Below are 18,833 nucleotides of genomic sequence, written 5' to 3' on the forward strand. Positions count from 1 at the left end.
CCCCCCCCCAGCTTATGGGAGGTCCCGATTCACTTGAGCCTCTGGCTGGGCATATGCCCTGCTGGTGAGCAGAACTCCTTGGGCTAAGGTGGCATCTCTGTTTTGTATAGCCCTAGGAATTTCATTTTCCTGTCAAGAGCTATTTAGACAGGTCCTCAGAAGCTGGCTCGGTGCCTCCAGGGAGATGTTTTCTTCCCCACTCAATTGTTCAACAATTGTGCGATCACCAAAATCCATCTCCCTTTTCCTTTTGAGCCACGGCAAGCCAACATTTCTAAAACTCACTTGTCTTCAGCCGTGGGCATGCTATGGCATGCTGGCCACCCGAATGTGTGAGAATGATATAGGTGCATCACTTTCTAGTTGGGTCCATAAATCCCTACTTCCTGCGACACAAACCTTCTCTGTCCTTCTCTGCGGAAGATGCTGAGGCAAAAGGGGTTGGTGGAGTCATTAGCATATAGGAATCTGGCTTCCTGGATTGGTGTTGGACTGTTGCCCCAACCACACAGCAAACAGCAGCTATTTGGAGGCCCCTAAATGTTGGGCTTATTTGTTACAGCAGCTACAGAGATGCAGTCTAACTATTGCATCTCCCCAGGGCTTGGAGTTGGGGGTGCAGGGAGGAAGGAGGTCTTTTGTCGATGCTTCTATTCTGGAGCCTGGCTTGGAGGAGAAGAAGTCTTAGCCATGGGAGGAAGGGTCATCTTCATCAATGACGTCAAGCCAGGTCAGTGTAAGGAAAGAGGCAGCGTGAAGGTCAAAGGCAGTAGCTTCCAGAACCCCAACTGGGTCTAGAAATAAGCTCTTCTATTTTCTCAATGGAGGGCTGGGATTTCCTGCTTATTGGATCCTGACACTTCACATTCACCTTTTCTTCGGGGGTCGGGGGTGTGAAAAAAGCTATAACGAGAAACTCATAAGTAGGTGGTGGGCTAATTGAAGGGTCACCAGCAGTGGCCTGAGACTTGTGAGCCTCCTGTTTCACCAGCCAGCTCCGGCCAGGTCTTGGGTTCTAGAAGACTCACTTCAACTTGATGGTGTCTGTGTGGAGGAGGGAATGAGGACACAGCAGGGCGAGAATCAGCAGCTCTCAGGCAGACCCAGGGTGGGGTTCGATTGAGAACCCTTGGCCTTGCATAACATAGCTGGTGATATCCTTTGCTATTTGTCAATTTGAAATGTTGACTGGGGGTGTTGAAGGTGATAGCTGTTTAGGAAGAAGATAGGACAGTCAGCACAGGCTAACATGTATCATAGACAACATCAACATTTCAATGTCTTAATGTAATACAGGCATTTGCTTCCTACTCATGTTGTATCCAGTGTCGTCGGCAGGGGAGCTGTGCTCCACATGGTCATCCAGGACTAGAGTTTTTCCATCTTGGGACTGCCGTCCTCCACTGGGTGGGCACGGAGAACTGTGTTCAAGGGTTGCGGCATTAGGAAGGTTGAGAACCACTGCTCTAGGTGGATTCGGAAGCTTCCATCTATCATTTTGTAGCCGAGGGTCCAGGAACCTTTGTGCCTCCCAGGAAACTTTTGTCTGGACCTCTGAGATCTTAGGTCCTGACTCAGGCTGGGGCGGGAACTTGAAGGGTTCTGTCTTGGGGGGAGGAGTCATATTTCATCAGTAGCTCCTGTCAAGGTCTTAACTGTGTTTTCTGCTTTTATCTTGAATCTTCCCTAGGTCTTTGTTGTTGTTGTTGTTGTTGTTGTTAGGGGCCATTGATGTGTGTCCAACAGAATAAGACCCTGCCTGCCAGGTCCTGCCCCGTCCTCACACGTGAGCTCATTGGTGCAGCCCCCGTGTCGGTCCATCTTGATGAGTGCCTTCCTGCTTTCCCCTGTGTGCTGCCCTTTGCCAGGGACTGGCCCATCCCGAAGAGAGGTCCCAGGGACAACTTGATGAAGTCTTGCTGTCACCACTGCTCAGGAGCAGTCTGGATGTCCCCTTACTCTCCCAGAGCCCATTGTAGAACATGAGGGGATTTCTGCCCCAGAGGGAGACTGCTCGTGACACTGTCCTAAAACTGAGAGCGCACGGGGGGTGAAATCAGCATGGCGTTTTGCAGCCGACGTGTGCTCCTCAGCGGGCTAAAAGTGGGGCAAGAAAGTTCTCACACGCAGGGTGGTGATAGGCATTTACTGGGAGATGGGCTCTAAGGAACACCCTGGCGGCTTCAAGCCCGTCTCTGTAGGGTTCCTCTCATTCATTTCCCCTCTGGAATCGCCATTACTGCTCAATCTTCTGCAGCCTCGCCCCGAGAATCTCAATTCTACCAAGAATCCAAACACTTTCTAATTCACCTTTGCTCTAGTTCCGGGGAAAATTATTTGTAAGCCTAAATATAACTGAAGAGTTTTCTGAAAAAGCAATTTTCTGAATGTGGAGGGAGGTGACCAACAAAACCAGGAGTGGAGCTCACTGATTTTTATTTTTGGTTTATAACCCCCAGACTAGACTGCTATACCTTTGCAATTTGCCATGCTAACCTAAGTCTCATTCTTAGAGACAGATACTCCAGGGGCTGCGGGGCGGGGGTTGGGGGGGAGGATGGGGAGAATCCAAAGGGATTATAGGGTCCAGGATTGTTGTTGTTGTTTTTCTAATGTCCTAATTAGCGAAATCATGCCCGGAGCAACAATAGAGTAGAAAACTCCCCACAGACTGAGGTTGGAAGAAGGGCTTCTTGGGGAGGGAAGTTGCTAACTGTCAGCAGTGTTCTGCTTTAAATTAATCCAAGACTCTGTGGCCCATATGCATATATAAACATGAATTCTTTAATCTACATACACTTGGTATTCCTTCTTGATGATCTCTTCCAGCAGATCATTAACATGATTGTGGGCCACAAAAGAGTGAGAGGCCGTTTCCAGCACCAGCTGATGGGAAGGGCGCTTCTCAGCTCCAGTTCTAGCCTCCCTACATGAAGGAGGGAATTGAGGCGGTTATTCAGATGATGATTATTAATTAATGGTAATAATAGACGCTTGCTCTTTATCGCAGGCCCATTCTTTCCCCAGGTGTTTGGTGTGCATTATCTCCATCCCTCACAACAGCCTGGAACGCAGGCTCAGACGTGTTGAGTGGCTTTCCCCAGGTAACCCAGTCTGGCGGAGACAAAGTGAGGTGCACTGCTAGGGTCGTGGGCTCTAAAGGCTTTCCATTGTTCCTGAGAAAAATAACTTGGGTGAGGCGGCCCAGTTCATGTGCCGCAGAGCCCACCCTTCCAAAGGGTGCAGTTGGCTTTGACCAGTGCGCATGCCCTGGAAAGCCCCACCCTGACCAAGATGCAATAGGTTTCCACCCATCAGCATGTCCCCTCGTGCCCCCTTGCAGGCTGTCCTCTAGTCCCTGCCACCCCCACCCCCCCGCCCCCGCACCCCCTTCCAGTGCCCTGTAGTTTCTGGGGATTTGATTGGTCTTTCTACAACGTCATAGGAGTGGGACGGTGCTGTGGGCATTTTGTCGTCCTCAACTCCTTTGGCGCAGCATCGGGTTTTCAAGCGTCCCTAGTTCATTGTGTGCCTCCTAGTTCATCCCAAGAAGACCCTTGTCACTTGGCTTTCAAACTTTACACCGAGCTCCTCTTCGCTGGGTGTTCAACCCCAAACCAAATTCACTTCATAGACGAGAGTCGATGCTGACTCACAGCGAGTCTGACAAGAGTGCTTCTGCGTGCAGGGAGGCAGGTTCTAATGCCGCCTCAAGGGCCAGACCAGATTTACAGATGGCTTCTGGGGAATCTGAAAGGACTAGGGTGCAGGACTGCTTGGTATTCTTTTAGCTCGTCTCTGAAAGGTGTGTGTGTGTGTGTGTGGGGGGGGTATCTGTAGACTTCTTTGTGGACTTATTGTCAGATCATTGTTAGATGCCATCAGGTCAATGTTGGCTCCTGGCGTGAATGTTGGAGTAAAACTAGTCTGTAGGGCTTTCAATGACTGACTGTTGCAGAAGTAGCTTGCCAGCTCGTTCTTCTAAGGTGCTTCTAGGTTTGACCTCAGCCTCTGACCTTGGAATAAACTAAGTTGAAAGTAAGCCCCAAAGGATCACCAGTAGGGATCTAATTTATGCATGTGCAGGTTCATTCCAAACAAAACGCATTGGAACCTGGGATCAGCAGATAATGACAGACACATTCTCTCACTTCTGCCCTTGGGCATCTATCCCATTAGGGTACCTTTCCAAGAAAGTCCAACCAAGACAGTGGCTTCCCAGGGAATCTGCTGGGGAAGTTCAATTCCAGGCAGAGAGGTCTGATATAGATTCTGTTTGGGATTTTAAAAGGGTCATCTTGATAGATTTTTCTCCCAAGACACAGGAAAATCATGAGGGTTCATTAGAGAGAAATTCTAAGAAAAGGGAGAATGGCATTGGTGACGAAAAAGGTCAGGAAAGTTGTAACAAGGACTTTTTTCCGACCATGACAGTGCACCCCTTGTTCTGGGGGAGCTAGCCAGGGCATTCCTAGACTTTCCCTAGCAAAGTCCTGGCCCCTCAGACTTCTTTTTTGGTCCCCCAATTCAACATTTAAAAGGAACAGAAATCGAGTCCCCAGAGAACGCTATTGATGTGGAATACATTGAAGAGCACACATTTCTTCGGGGAAGGTTAGAGCGATGGAGACATCACCTTCCAAAGGTTACAGATGTAGATGGAGGGTGTGTTGAGAACCAACAGCTTCTCAATGGTTAATACTGTTTCTGTGGTTTTTCAGCATTGCACTTTGACTTACCCTTCTAGCTGTGGACCATGTTACCCATCTGCAGCCCTCAGGAATTCTTGTGCTCCTAATTCAAGGTGTGGAGTCAGGGTGAAGAACACCACGTCACAGCCGTGAAGCTCCTCGGAGCCCCCTCGCTGCACAGAGCATCCAGAATGCACACTTAATAAACTGTATCTAGGGGTCCGTTTGGGTTCATGATTCAGAGAGATTCTGAAGAGATGAGAGTGACCAGTGTAGTCAAGTGCCCAGTATGTTTGGACTTAAAAGTGGTCAATCTGAGACAGAGAGGATTTGCTGGTCAGGGCCTCCGATCTATTATAAAAGGGTGGGCAGGTGTTTCTTCCCTGTCCCTTGCGGGGGGTGGGGGTGGGGGGTGGGGTGGAGCGGGGAGTGTGAGGAACCAGATTCAGAATCAGATAAAGAAGCACTTCCAGACCTGGCTGCTACCGCCTGCTTCTGAGTGGGTGGGCTCTGGAGGAGGTAGAGAAGGGCTGGAGAGAAGTTAACAGGTACCCATTTTGATACCAGACACCATGTATGAAGCATGTAGTACAGATTGAATGTGTTAGAACCTTTCATCAGCTATCTTACCTTATCATCTATCTCCATACGTTGATTTTTTTGTCTGAGGTATCATTTGTGAACCAGAAGATGCTCAGACCTTAAGTGTGCACTTCAGCGATTTCTGACAAATGCATACACTCCTGTAACCTTCAACCCTGTCAGAATCGGGAACACTTTCATCACTCCAGAAAGTTTCATTGCACCCCTTTGCAGTCAATTCCCTCCTGCCCAAGTGAGTTAGTTAATTGTGCCAACCTGGCCGATAATCACATGTGGCGCTAATTGAAAGGTGGAGGGATAAATGGGTGGTGAGCCTTGCCTTTCTAGTTCTCTGGTCTCTTGCTTTGTGATGGTCACACCAGGGTGCAGCTGCCTTAGCAGTTCCCTGCTTCAGCTTGCAAGATTGACTTCCTAACAGACATCCCCAAGGAGAAGCCACATGGACCTATCCCGATGCAGCCCTGGGTGCTGGAGCAGCCGTGTGGGGACCCCTGCTAGTGCTGAGATGCTTATTCGTTCACTGACTCAGCTTTCCTCCTGCAGTTGGCATCATTGCCTCTGTTTTGTGAGTTGGAGGACTTGGTGGACTGGTGTTGGGTTAATGGGTTAATGTTGGACTTATGGGCTTGGGCAGCATTGGGTTGGGATGTATACGTGACGCACACTTTCTTTACATAAAACTCTCTCTTATACATGAGTTTCTGTGGATTTGTTTCTCTAAAGTACCTAGACTAATACACCAAGCAACAATTTATCTGGTTGAAAAAAAATTATTTTTGAATCGCATACATTTATTCTACAACATCATGGGAATTGTATGGTGTGCACTCTTTGATGTCTATCTTCTGGGGGAGAATGTGGACTGGCGTGTTAAGTGTTGACTGCTCTCCAGACTCCATACTAGCCACTACATTCATGCCAACAATTTCCTTGCCTCTTGCCAATAACCTGGATGCTAGGTGTTATCGCTCCTGTATGGTAGGTGAGGAAGCCGAGGTTCAAGAACTGAAGTTACCTGCCCACAGTCATGTTGATGACAGGGGTCATGCCTCAATTCAAAGCTGGAGCTGTTGGCTACAGAACCTTTGCTCTCACTGCCACAGCACCCAGTTGTTCTTAGTCTTGGGGTCTTCTGCTGTCCATGACGGGGTGCTGTCCTGCACTCTAGCATCTTCTCTGAAGAGACAAAGAGCCGGGAATCACAGTCTAAGATTTGGAGCCTGGCGAGTCCAGGAGCCTGATTTCCCTTGGCTGTTCCTCATGTACATCTCACTGCTGACCGCTTGGCTGTTTTGCATGAAGTATTTATTACTTAATGACAGATTGGTGGCATTATAATATCATTTCAGAACAGTGGGAGGGTTACTGAGGCCTGGCTCTGTGGAGCGTGGCTGTGTTGAAGTGCGGGACAACTTTGTTCAGTGTCACCCTTTACACTGGGGTGGATTTTCTCATGGCTTTCCTCTCTTGGTCTTGTCTGCCCTTTCCTCTCCTGCCCCCTCCCCTCTCTCTCTTTCTTCTTCTTTCTCCTCCTCTTCCTTCTCTCTTTCTCTCCTCTTCTCCTCACTTGCCTATCCCTACGCCCTCTTTTCTCCCCTGTTCTTCTTCGCTGTCAGCCGGTCTCTCTGTTTCTCTTTCTCTCACTGTTTTGCTCTCTCATTCTGCAGTAGCTCTTCCTTTTGTCCTTTCCCTTGTATCCGAAGAAACTCCTAGAATCTAAGCTCTGGAGAGACAAGGTCTCTTGAGAAGACCACGGGGTTCTCTAGGAGCCTTGATGTATTTGCATTCACCTGACCACTCGCCCAGGGTCTGCAAAGCCACCCTCTGCAATCTGCACACACTTACTTCTCGGCACACCCTTTGCAAGAAGTGCTTCTTTGCTTGTTCCTCCCTTCTCCCCATTCGGGTTTTCATTCGGCAAATATTTACCGAGTACTTTCTGTGTACCTGGCACTAGGCTGGGCAATGAGTAGGAGAAGAAAATAAACCCGGCCCCTGACTTCTGGGCATTGATATTCTAGATGGGAGACAGAGACATAGATATGAAGGCCATTCCTTGTGAGGGCTTGAGGGCTTGCTTTTAGGCACCTCTGGGAAGTTACCACGTCCGTATTGCTTCATCCGCAGGTACAGAGCCAAATTCTTGCCCCACTTTGATTTTGCTGAAAGGATTTATTTTATTTAAAAAATAGTTTAAGATGCACAGGACATTGGAAAAGGAGAAATTTTCATGGTGATTTCTCATCGACCCTTTACCCAGCTTCCCTCAAAGATGCACTGTCTTACATTACCAGGACCAGCAGACTAGCTTCTACATGCAACCCTTCCCCCTCCTCCTTTTCTTTCATATCATCATATCATGCTTCTTTTTCGGGTGTGTGTGTGTATCTATAGGTCTGTGATGGTTAGAATTTATGTCAACTTGAACCTGTATGAAAATGTAGGGAGAGACTCCAACCTGTTCATCGAATCATGTCCTGTTGGTGCCTCCTTGGGAACATGCTCTTTTCATAAGACAGACAGTAAGACATTTTCTCTTTCTGGCCCTTTGCCGGCCTCCTCGTGGGGACTCTGTGTCTGGCTCCACCGTCAGCCCCATGTGGGCTGATGGTCCCCTATCCCTCCACCCCCACCCCCTGACCTCAGATCCACATGACTGAACCCACCAGCCCATGGTCTCCCGGCTTGCCGCTTCACCTTGCCGGGTCTAAAGAGGGCACTGGCCAGCACTGGCCTCTTGGACTTGAGTTGGCCTGGGCATTCCAGCCTTCTTGATCTAAAGCTCTTTCTGGTACATAGATGCATGTCATGGGGTTTGTTTTTCTAGACAACCAGCCTAACACACTTTCTGTGACGTCTTCATGAAATCATGAACAGACATGAAACCATCTCCACAATCAGAAGACAGAACCGCTCCATCCCAACCCAGACCCTCTTGTCCCATGGCCCCTTCATGGCCACGGTCTTCCCATCCCTGACGCCTGGAGACGCCTGCTCTGTCCTCCCTTCCAATCCTTTTGTCATTCCAGAATATTCTATAACTGGCACCAGATGGAGGGAACCCTTTGTTACCTGCATTCCCACTCAGCCTGTGCCTTTGAGAGGCACCATGGCTGTTACATATGCCAGTCGTTTGCTTTGCTATTACTTTGTAAGATAAGAAGGATCCAACATAGGACCCTCAAAGAAGAAATCCCTCTGTAGGAATACTTGGTTTGTTTCGAAGGCCAACTTTTTTTTTAAATAATCATTTTATTGGGGGTTCGTACAACTCTTACCACAATCCATATATACATCCATTGTATGTGAAGCACATTTGTACATTTGTTGCCAAAGGCCAAGCTGTACAAGGTATCTTTCATCAAAGAGATGAAACACTCTGTGTATGATTAGCAAGTTGGAAAATGGGTAGATTATGGCCATTGCTTGTTTTTTTAAATGTTTTCCCACGGTTAGGATGAAATTTGCTAATTTCGTGGGCTCTCTGCATTTGAGAAGCTCCGCTTTAACTGCGGGGTTGTTCTTTGCATTGATCAGATTCATGTCAAGTACTGCAACGATTAAGCCTCCACAGTTTAGTAGCCGAACACAAGAACGTCTAAGTAAAGTCTTACTCTAGCAACAGATTGTGTGTGGGTCCAATTCTTGAAGTGGTCTTGCCCTCTTGAATGATTCAGAGATGCAGGGATGCTCTGTTTTGTGTCGCTGCCCCTCCCTGAAATGAAGAAGGCCTCCGTGTCCACAGGACAGAGCATGCAGGAGGACCTGACTGGATGTTTTCCTGGGAGTGGCATCTAACATCACTTCTATTCCCACTCCATTGCATAGAATTCATTCCCAAGACTGTGCTCAGCTTCGAATGCATGGGACAGGAGTGTGTGGAAGGATGGGAAAACGTGGTCCCTAATGGGCAGCCATAACCCAGAGGCAACACCACGCTAGGGAAACACCTTCCCTGTTGGCTGAGTAATGGATGGAAACCTAAGAGTTGAAATTGTAGACAGGACAACTGTTGAGTGGCTAACACAGCTCCTCTCTCCTCTCTGGGTCTCACTTCCTTATCTGCATACAGTGGGTTAAATGGAATCATTCTAGAGGCTCCTTTGAACTCTCAATATTTAATGTTTTTATATCATCCTAATGTCTATTAGACTCACACCTAGAAACCCCTCTCTGAGGTACAGGCTGAAAGGGGGCTGTTTGGTTCAGCTACCCCTCTTTTTCTCATTGCCCACTCATCGTTAGCTGAGAGGCCAGGGGAGACATAGGAAGCCCTGGAGCCACCCAGCACAGCTGCTGTTGGAAAGGGGAGGGTTTGGGCAGTTTAGTCATGAGAGCTGTAAATTCAGCTCCTGATAAATAATTCACTTTGAGGGCTGGGGAACTAGTCTTAGTGTTCTTGCCTGGATGGATGTTGGAGGAGAGCAGAAAATGCCGGTTGCCGGAGGAAGTGGCATGGAAATGAGCTTCCCTTTTCCACCCCTGGAAGGATGAGAAATGGAGTGCATGCTGGGCTGCTAACCACAAGGTCAGCTGTTCAGAACCTAGCAGCCGCTCCATGGGAGAAAGACGTGGTTTTGGTACTCCCGCACAGAGCTACTGTCTCAGAAACCCACATGGGTACTCCACCCTGCCTTCTGGGGTCGCCAGGAGCCACAACCGACTCCATGGCAGGGAGCTGGGTTTTGGCTTGTTTAATCTTTGCGACTTCCATGATCCTTGCTGAGCGAGACACGGGTGTCAGTGAACATTTCAGATTTCCAGTCGGCCCTCGTATCTGCCCAGCCCAGGACCTGATCCTCCCCCTGTCCCCCGCCGCCCCCCAATCCCGCAGTTCCCAACAAGGACTTGATCTGTGAGAACAGCATGCTGATTGATGTGTTCATAACCCCAGGTGGAAGGGGAGGAGCTAAAGCCCCCAAACCCTCCTCCATCCTTTAGGTTGCACCCTCTGCCCCCTTCATTGACGGGACCTGAAAGAACCCTGGCCACGTGTGTGTCTCCGAGTCAGATTTCATTTTGAGCTTTACGTTTCATTTCTTTCATGCTTCTGAAGTTTCCTTTTTGCCTGCCTGGGGGCCTGAGCGGCGCCAGCAACGAATGCTGTTCTCTGTTGTCTGGTTTTCAGGGTCCGTGGAACTTGGATGCTCATTAAGATTACTGAGCCTCATCATTTTTAATGTGAGGCCCAAGGTAATATTTAATGAGGCTGAAAAGTATATTAATAAAGTTGCTTGTAGTAATTAGCAGAGAATTGTAATGGTCGGGTGTTGGAGATTTTAGAAATCAGTTAAGAGTGATCAAGACCAATCTTGAATGTCACAACGTATTATTTTTTTGCTTTCCATCATCAAGAACGACACCTTTGCATTTCCCTTTTTTTATTTTGGCAAAGAAAGCCTTTGGCTGAGCTCATGCATACTGCTATTATTTCGTAGGATTTTGTTCCCTGTTGAGTATCAGAGAGCTGGAAGAGATAGGGCTGCAGAATAATTTATAAACCGTCATGGCTCCCCCTAGGGGCCAAGGGGGTAGCTGTCACTCCAGGCATCTGGTGGGAGTGGCTCTCATGGAAGGCAAGGGTCTTAAGTGGGCTTCTAGAAGGTCTGCCAGGAAAGAGACCTCAGCGAGGCTCTGCACCAGAGGCTCGAGCTGCAGGGGAAAGCCTGATTCAACAATTGGGAGAGATCTGGGAGGGAGAGACCAGGACCTAGGCTCTGTGATCAAAGCCCTGAAGTCTTGACAACATCTGTAGGGTTGACACTAGGACTAACCCTCCTTGGTGGCGTAGTAGTGCTGAGCTGGGTTGCTGAGCTGCTGGGTTGGTAGTTTGAAACCACCAGCCGCTCCATGGGAGAAAGGGAGGCTTTCTACTCTTTGAAACCCACAGGGACAGTTCCGTCCTGCCCTCTAGGGTTGCAGGGGCCCAGAATGGGATCCGTGGCTGTGAGCTTTCTTCTAGGTGATCTATCCCCATGTTGCCGTGTGGTTTTACAAGTGAGGCTGGAGGTGAAACCCATGACCTGGGCGTCAAGAAGGCGGGACTTCTGCCTTTTATACTGGTTGGGGCTGAAGTGAAGGCTTAGTGTGGGCTTCCTTCTTGTTGCATGGTTATGATCGGCTGTGCTCTTTTATTCCTACTGGGACCCAGGGATTCTGAGAAAATCAACCCAGTGGAAGCCTTCCAATATGAGAATGAAGCACTGATTTTAATTCAAAAACACATGCAAATTCTTGGGAGATATGTGTTTACACCCCACCCCCACCCCCACACCATTTCTTCGCGGGGGGGCCCCCCCCACGTTCTTATTCTGCCGTGCACGTTCATTGAGAACCTACTGGGTGGAAGGCAGGTGGGGTGCTGGATGCTGGGAACATGGTGGTGAAAGCATGCAGCCCCTGTCTCCCTGAGGCTCACCCAGCCGTGGTCCACACAGTCCTCTAACACTGTGGGAAGGAAGCGCTCAGGGAGGAAGCACTCTGCTAGGAACTGCAGCGTGAGCAGTTCAAACCCGGCAGCTGCTCCGTGGAAGAGCGCTGGGGTGGTCTGTTCCCGCGGAAAGGATGCAGAGCTGATTCCGGCACAGAGCGACCCTATTGTCCTTTTGAAACCGACCGGTTCCCAAGCCTGTAATCCTTCGCGGAAGTGGATTGCCCCCTCTGTGCCCTGCAGAGTGGCTGGCCTGCTCCAAACAGCTGGCCTTTCTGTTAGCGGCTGTGTGCTTCAAGCACGGAGCCACCGGGGCTCCTTGTCTGTAAACATCGCTGCCTTGGACTCTTTATAGGGCAGCTCGACTCTGTCCGGAAAGGTCACTGTGAGTTAGCGTCAACACAGGGCGATGGTTTGCTGTCTTGTTTTCACCACCGATCTGAGGCCCACGCAGGACGACGCTGGGCAGCTCGGTGTCGGGGGAGGGGTGGGAAACCCTGAAGAGCCTGGAGGGTGGTGTGAGTTTTCTAGGGGGCTTTCCAGGCTGGGGAATGAGCACAGCGTCGGGAGCAGAGGGGGTGAAAGAGCAGGCTCCCAGGAGTCTCACTTGACTGGATCGTGCTGGATCCTCAGTGTCTGTTGTGGAAATGGGGGGTGATGGGGCTTGGAATTTCATGTCTTATGCCAAGGAGGTTGTTTGGATCTGGCTAGGGATGGGGGATGTCAACTCATGATGTCACCTGGCCATATTTGTGTTCAGCAACACTGCTCCAGCAGCTAAGTGCCTTGGCGGGTGGCGTGGAAGGTCCAGGTGATGGGGCCTAAGGAGGATGCTGCTGCCACCAACCAGGTACAAGCAACAGCTCGAGAATAGTGGCCCTCAGGTATCACTGGACGACAATGATGAGCCATGGAGCACCTCATGACGTGGGGGGATCCGGAGAGCATGATGTGGAGCGACGTTAGTCAGTTGCAAAATGACACATATGGTAGGAGGCCACGCCTCCCAGGATAAAAAGCAAGACCAAGCCGTTCTATCCAAGTGAACAGATTTTGGAGGCTCCCGAGGGAGAGAGGGTCAGGGAGGGGGGAGGAAGCAATAGAGTAGGAGGTTGACTGGTATTGACTTAAGTGAAAAGGAGGGTGGAGGCCCATCAGAGGGAGAAGGGGGTGGATAGAGTTAGGGGTGGGGAGTGATAAGTGGTTTGAGCTGTTTAATGCAGAGGTGATGGTCTAACATTTAAATCTCCCCACCTAATTCAAAGGGAAAAAAATCATCAACATTAAAACAATAATAATACTGGCCCTACGGATGGGATGAACGTTGAAGGTGGGTGGCTGAGGGTAGTGAAGCAGAAGGGACACAGGAGGAGAATGTCTAGGTCAAAAGGAAATCTAAATAAGCGATCGTGTAATACCTAGTCTTTGTCTAGCTTAATGTTAGCATCATGCTTTCCAAGTCTGTGTTGTAGCATGGGTCGTCGGCATTTTGTTCCTTTTGATGCCTGAGTAATATTCCACCGTGTGGGTGTGCCGTGTTTCCTTTGTCCACTCATTTGCTGGGGGACATTTGAGTTGTTTCTACATTGTGCCTGTTATGCTGTGAACACTTGTGTCCAAATTTTTGTTCGAAACCAGGTTTCCAATGATTTGGCGTTGAAACCTGGGAGTGGAGTCACTCGGACATATGCTAATCTCATGTTTAACCTATTGAAGACGCTCCAGAATAGTCCCATCTATAGAAAGAGAAAGTGGATTCCTGGTTGCTAAGGGCTGGGGTGGGGGTAAAGGGAGATGGTGGTTGAAGGGTGTAGGGTCGCTCTTTGTGGAAATAAAAGTGGTAAAATATTAAGTGGGTGTCAATGGATTTATGGATGGATTGTGGTAAGAGTTGTATGAACCCCCAATAAAATGATTTTTTTTAAAAGGGTAGAGTTGCCAATAGGATTTTCTAGGCCAGTGGCATAGTGGATTAGGAGTTGATCTGCTATCCACAAGGTCAGCACTTGGAAACTACTGGCCACTCGAAGGGAGAAAGAAGAGGCTTTCTACTCCGTAAGGATTTATATCTGGGAAACCCACCGGCGTTGTTCTGTAAAGTCGTTATGAGTCAGAATTGATTCTCCAGCCATCAGTTTGGGTTTTAGACCACTGAGTTACCAGGGCTCTTCCATAAACATTTACTGGGTGCTTCAAGCCAGTGAAAACCTTATGATCACAATAGTCTGACCTGCAACTGATCGTGGTGTGTGTGTGTGTGTGTGTGTGTGTGTGTGTGTGTGTGAGAGAGAGAGAGAGAGAGAGACAGAGAGAGAGGTGGGAGTGGGGAGAGAGAGATTGTCTGAATGGGTTGTGTGACTTGGAATTGACTCCATGGTATGGAACACGCACACACATGCACACGCACATATCTGTATAACAAAATAAGGAAGACATACTCGTAATAATCACAGTTTTCTCGTTCATCCCTCAGCCAGTTTTGCCATCCCAATAGGTCTTTCCAGAGGCAGAAAGGGAACTTTCCTACAGCCAAGAAAGAAAAAAAAAAGCTAGGAATAGAGAGTATCTTTGGGATGTTGGGTTGTTGTGCTAAGCACCTCCTTGACCCAAGAAGCTGAGAACTATCACATGGGAGATGCTGATGAGCGGTGGCAGGGGATCAGTAGCAGTGGAACCAGGAGACCAGCACAAGGTGGTAGAGTAGACTTCCTGCATTACTGAGCAGAGAGCTTCAGGCAGGAGGCTTATTGGTGGAGTGGGCTGCCTCTGGGCACTTATTGGCAGAGTTAAAAAAAGGTTTGTAACACGTGTCCAAGTAGGGCAGAGTTAAAACCAAGAGGCTCAGGGGCAGAGAGAGGCGTAGTTGAGAAGGTGTCCTTATTCAAAGAACATAGAACATAGTATCCTGAGTTGCTCTTGACCCTGAACTGTAACTTTATGTCCCTGATAAGCCCTATTCCTGGGACCAAATCCTGCCTTAGTTCTCTAGCGCTGTGTCTTAGAAATCATACAAGTGGGTGGCTTTAGCACACAGAAATTCATTTCCTCCCAGTTTAGGAATTCAGACTGTCAGCTCTAGGGGCAAGGCTTTCTCTCTCTGCTGGCCGTGGTGAGAGGCCCCTGTCATTTTTGGAGCCTCTGTTCCTGGCAGAGCTTCGTGTGCCTTGGCATCTGTAGTCTCCCAAGGAAACTCCCTTGCAGCTGATTCACTGCTCACATCACAGCATGGAAGTCCTCAACCACCGAGAAGCATGGCCTGGTGCAATCCACGCATAGCCTCCACCATCGCAGATGTGAGTGAACTTGTAGAGGAACGTGCACACCCATGCTGCAGGCTGAGACTGTTCATTGTGAGTTGCACAAGCGAGAGTGGTTGCTCCGTGAGGGCTGGGCTCACACGGATGTTTGTGCTGTCCCCCAGCACCTCACAGGGGTGTGCAGCACACACGGAAGCACTGCCTTCGACTCATGGTGACTGTAGAGGACTGACTTGAATGGCCCCAGGGCATTTCCGGGCTGTCCTCTTTAGGAAAGCCAAATCTTTCTCCAACAGAGCTGCCTGCGGTCCGACCCACCAACCTTTCCGTGAGTCCGTTAGGTGCTTTAACCATGGTGACACGAGGGTCCCTACACACCCAACAAACTTGTGTTGAACAGACAAAGGAACTGTTTCCGTCGTCCAGGGAACCGGGAGATTATGGGCAGCACGTGACCCTGTGTGTCACAGAAGAGCCAGGTTCCCTGGGCTCTGGGCTCAGTCAGTGTGTCCCTTTGTTCATTTATGCAGCACTTTGAATCATTACCCTGTTGTGTTCCTCCGCCTCTTGCCAAGTCAACCACTATGAAGCCAATGGCTTTTACCGCATGCCAAGGCATAGAGGCCGCGCTGCCAAGCACTGCGCTGGCTGTGGGGGGACATTGGGATGGGGATGGGAACTCAACACCCCTGTGAGAAATATGCTGCGCTCAATCCATTCTGTTTGCTAGGTTTCTTTCAGTGAGTCCATCAGGCGATGGTTTTACAAGCATCAAAAGCAAATTTCAGGACTGTTTCATTCATTCCCATTTCCCCCCCCTATAAAATCCCATTGTGCTCTAAATGGGCAGCATCTTACAAAAAGGTCTGCTCCTAGGTTCACATGTAAAACTTAAACCAAACCATTTTTGATCTGTATTTATCTATAGAACTCGCTCAAACTCACTGGCATCGAGTCAATGCCAGCCTCTTGTAACCCTGTAGGGCAGCAGAGGGCTGCCCCTGTGAATTTCTGAGATCATAAGTCTTTATGGGAGTAGAAAGCCCTGTCTTTCTCCCGAGGAGGGGCTGGTGGTTTTGAACTGCTGAACTTGCAGTGAGCAGTTCAATGTGTAACCCCCTCTGCTACCAGGGCTCCTATATTTATCTCTATACAATGTAGGATATTATTTCTCGGCAGTCCCTGGGTTACCAGAGAGCCGTCCCTACGTGTGCTTTGAAGGTGAGTGCACACGCAGACCAGGAAGAGGTCCACATTGTTACTGTTAGGTGTGGTCCACTTACTTCTGACTCACAGCAATGCGACGTCCAACAGAACCCAGCACGGCCTTCATATCTACGATTGGACTTGAAAAGTTCATGGAGAAGTGGAGTTAAAAGGTAATGGAAGTTTTCTACAAACTTTTTGAAGCTCCTTCACACATATCACTAAATTTACTTGAAATAAAATAAAATAGAAGAAAACTTTTCTGGTTTCTCTGAAGGCTTATAGTTCCAATTTGCGGAGAAAGTCATTAGTGAAACAGAATTTAATATATAAGAATTGGGTAAAAATTTTCTTTTAGTGATGTAGGTTTTTTTTTAATGGTTGCTGACCTGTAAAGTAAAATACTGTCAGTGGGGAAAAAACTAGGGTGCTCCGCTGCAGTAAAGTCAACACATTTGGAAGATTGCCTTTAAAGCATAGGACTCACTTCATAAGCAGTATTAGTAGTTATATTCTATTTGTACTTGTGGAGTGGCTGGAAGGGCCAAATATGACTGGGTCTGAGATAGCTTCCTGTGGCTGGTGGATTGGGGCAGACTTGTAAGAGGTTAAGAGAATGGATTTGCTAAACATTTGTGGCTTAGGGTTGCTATTGAATGATTTCCCTTATTTAGTTAGTTTCTCCCAACAACATCTTGATGACACGTTGTTGGTGTTTCCTGTGCATTGTTGGATGCCATGTGCACCTCCCCAAGGCAAGAGACTTCCAACTGAAAGAGGGCAAGGAGCATTAATTGGAGTGGCCTCAATACCGTTTATTAGACGAGGTATTGGCCAACCCTTCCCGGAGACGTGCTTCTCATGCTTTGGCGGGAACTCTTTGCTGCATGTGCCACATTCCCAATTCGCACTTGAGCCAGCAAAAGAGGAGAGAGGTTTTTTAACCCGCAGGAGTCTTGAATATTGAGCTTGGGTTGGGTTTTAGGCACAGATGGACCCAGGAGCTCAAGGGATGTCATTCGACCAGGCAAACCTTCTTCCTGTCTCTCTCTACCTTGCCGTCTCTTGTCCGTGTTGACTTTTCCTGCCTCTGTGTTGAGTTAATGCTCTAGTCGGTTCGAAATACATAGTTTGCTCCAAATGTGTGTCACTTGTATAGTTTGCCATCCTAGAGAAATGAGAGACACGCATTCTATAATGCGAATAGGCAGACAGACAGACAGGGTGGGATGCAGGCCGAGGGGGACTGGGACAAACACTCCTTTCTCAATCTCTCCGCCACCGGGACTATGCTCCAGCGTGTGCTCTGACTGGCTGTGTCCGAGGCCGGCACTCCTGCCAAGGGTGGGAATGGAGTGTGGTGGAGTGGAGTCACTTGTATCCCATGGCGTGGTTGCCTCACAGGGAAGAGGGCTCGGTGGCTTGAGAAAGGACTGGATGGGAAGTTTGCTGCACAGAAATATATGAGAGGTAGGAAAGTCGTAAGATTCCAAACATGCACATGGGACTTAGAGCAATGACCTCCCAGGGTGACTCAACCGCAGACAGAGAGACCCAGGACCAAAATGCCAGCCTCTCCAAACTGTAAGCTTGTCAACGATCAAGACACAGCCATTGCTGGCTTCCATATTGGAATTGGACCCAGTAGGCTGGCCCAAGTCTGTTGGTGGATGCAGACACTATGGGTGAAGGAGGGGGTGTCCTATGGACCAGGAAGACTCTACCCGGGTGGCCTTGTTCAAGCTCAGTGAGAGGCTGAGTCTTCATTAGCGGATGGGACAGGCCTGGGTTTCTCTTCTGCCTGGGACCTGTCTGCCTCTTTTCTGCAATGGATGCTCCACTGAACATCAAGACCAGCTCAGTGACAGTCCTGCCATTGGTCTTTCTCCTCACCACAGCCTCCTCTGCCTGCTCTCCAACAGGACTCCCTAGGTGGTGCCCATGGTGAACATGCTCAGCTAGTAACCCAGAGGTTGGAGGTTCAAGCCTACCCAGAGGCAGGTCGGAAGAAAAGCCTGGGGATCTACTTCTGAACACTCAGCCATTGAATACCCTGCAGAGCGCAGTTCTACTCTGGACACATCGAGGGTTGCCCTGAGTCAGAATCAACTTGATGGCAACTGGCTCCTGCTGCTTGTCCAATAGGCTCTTGCTGGTTCCTGCCACGTGGAGAGGGCTCCACACACTGCTCTGTTATCAGCTGTTTACAGTCATTGTGTGTTGACGTGCATTGGCTCTCCAGGCTGCAGGGTGGATACCTGGGTGCAGCCCCTAACTGTCCACCTTACCAGATGCCCATTCCTCTCCTCGATAGTGGGAGCAATACACAATTGAGAGCATGAACTGAAATGACCTGCCTAGAATATTTAGCATATGAGCACCTCAGCAATCCATCCATAAATCTTATTGTTAGTGGTAGCCATGGGCTAAGGGAGAGTCTATGACTGGTCCAAGTTCACACAAGCAGATGATACCAAGCAAGTCTTTGAAACCGGGGGCTCTGCCTCCTGTTCCAGGAGAGCAGAGGGGGTTGTTCACTGCTTCTGAAAGCATCTTGAGACCCAAAAGAAGGCACCAGGGGCCCCTGGAGTGTGGAACTTTCTTGTCAGAGAGTTTGTCCCAGGAAGTACCCGGGCAGGACTATAG

This window comes from Echinops telfairi, unplaced genomic scaffold (genome assembly GCF_000313985.2).
Source record: "Echinops telfairi isolate 266 unplaced genomic scaffold, ASM31398v2 ScPeMD7_5592;HRSCAF=6446, whole genome shotgun sequence".
In the NCBI taxonomy this organism is placed as follows: Eukaryota; Metazoa; Chordata; class Mammalia; order Afrosoricida; family Tenrecidae; genus Echinops; species Echinops telfairi.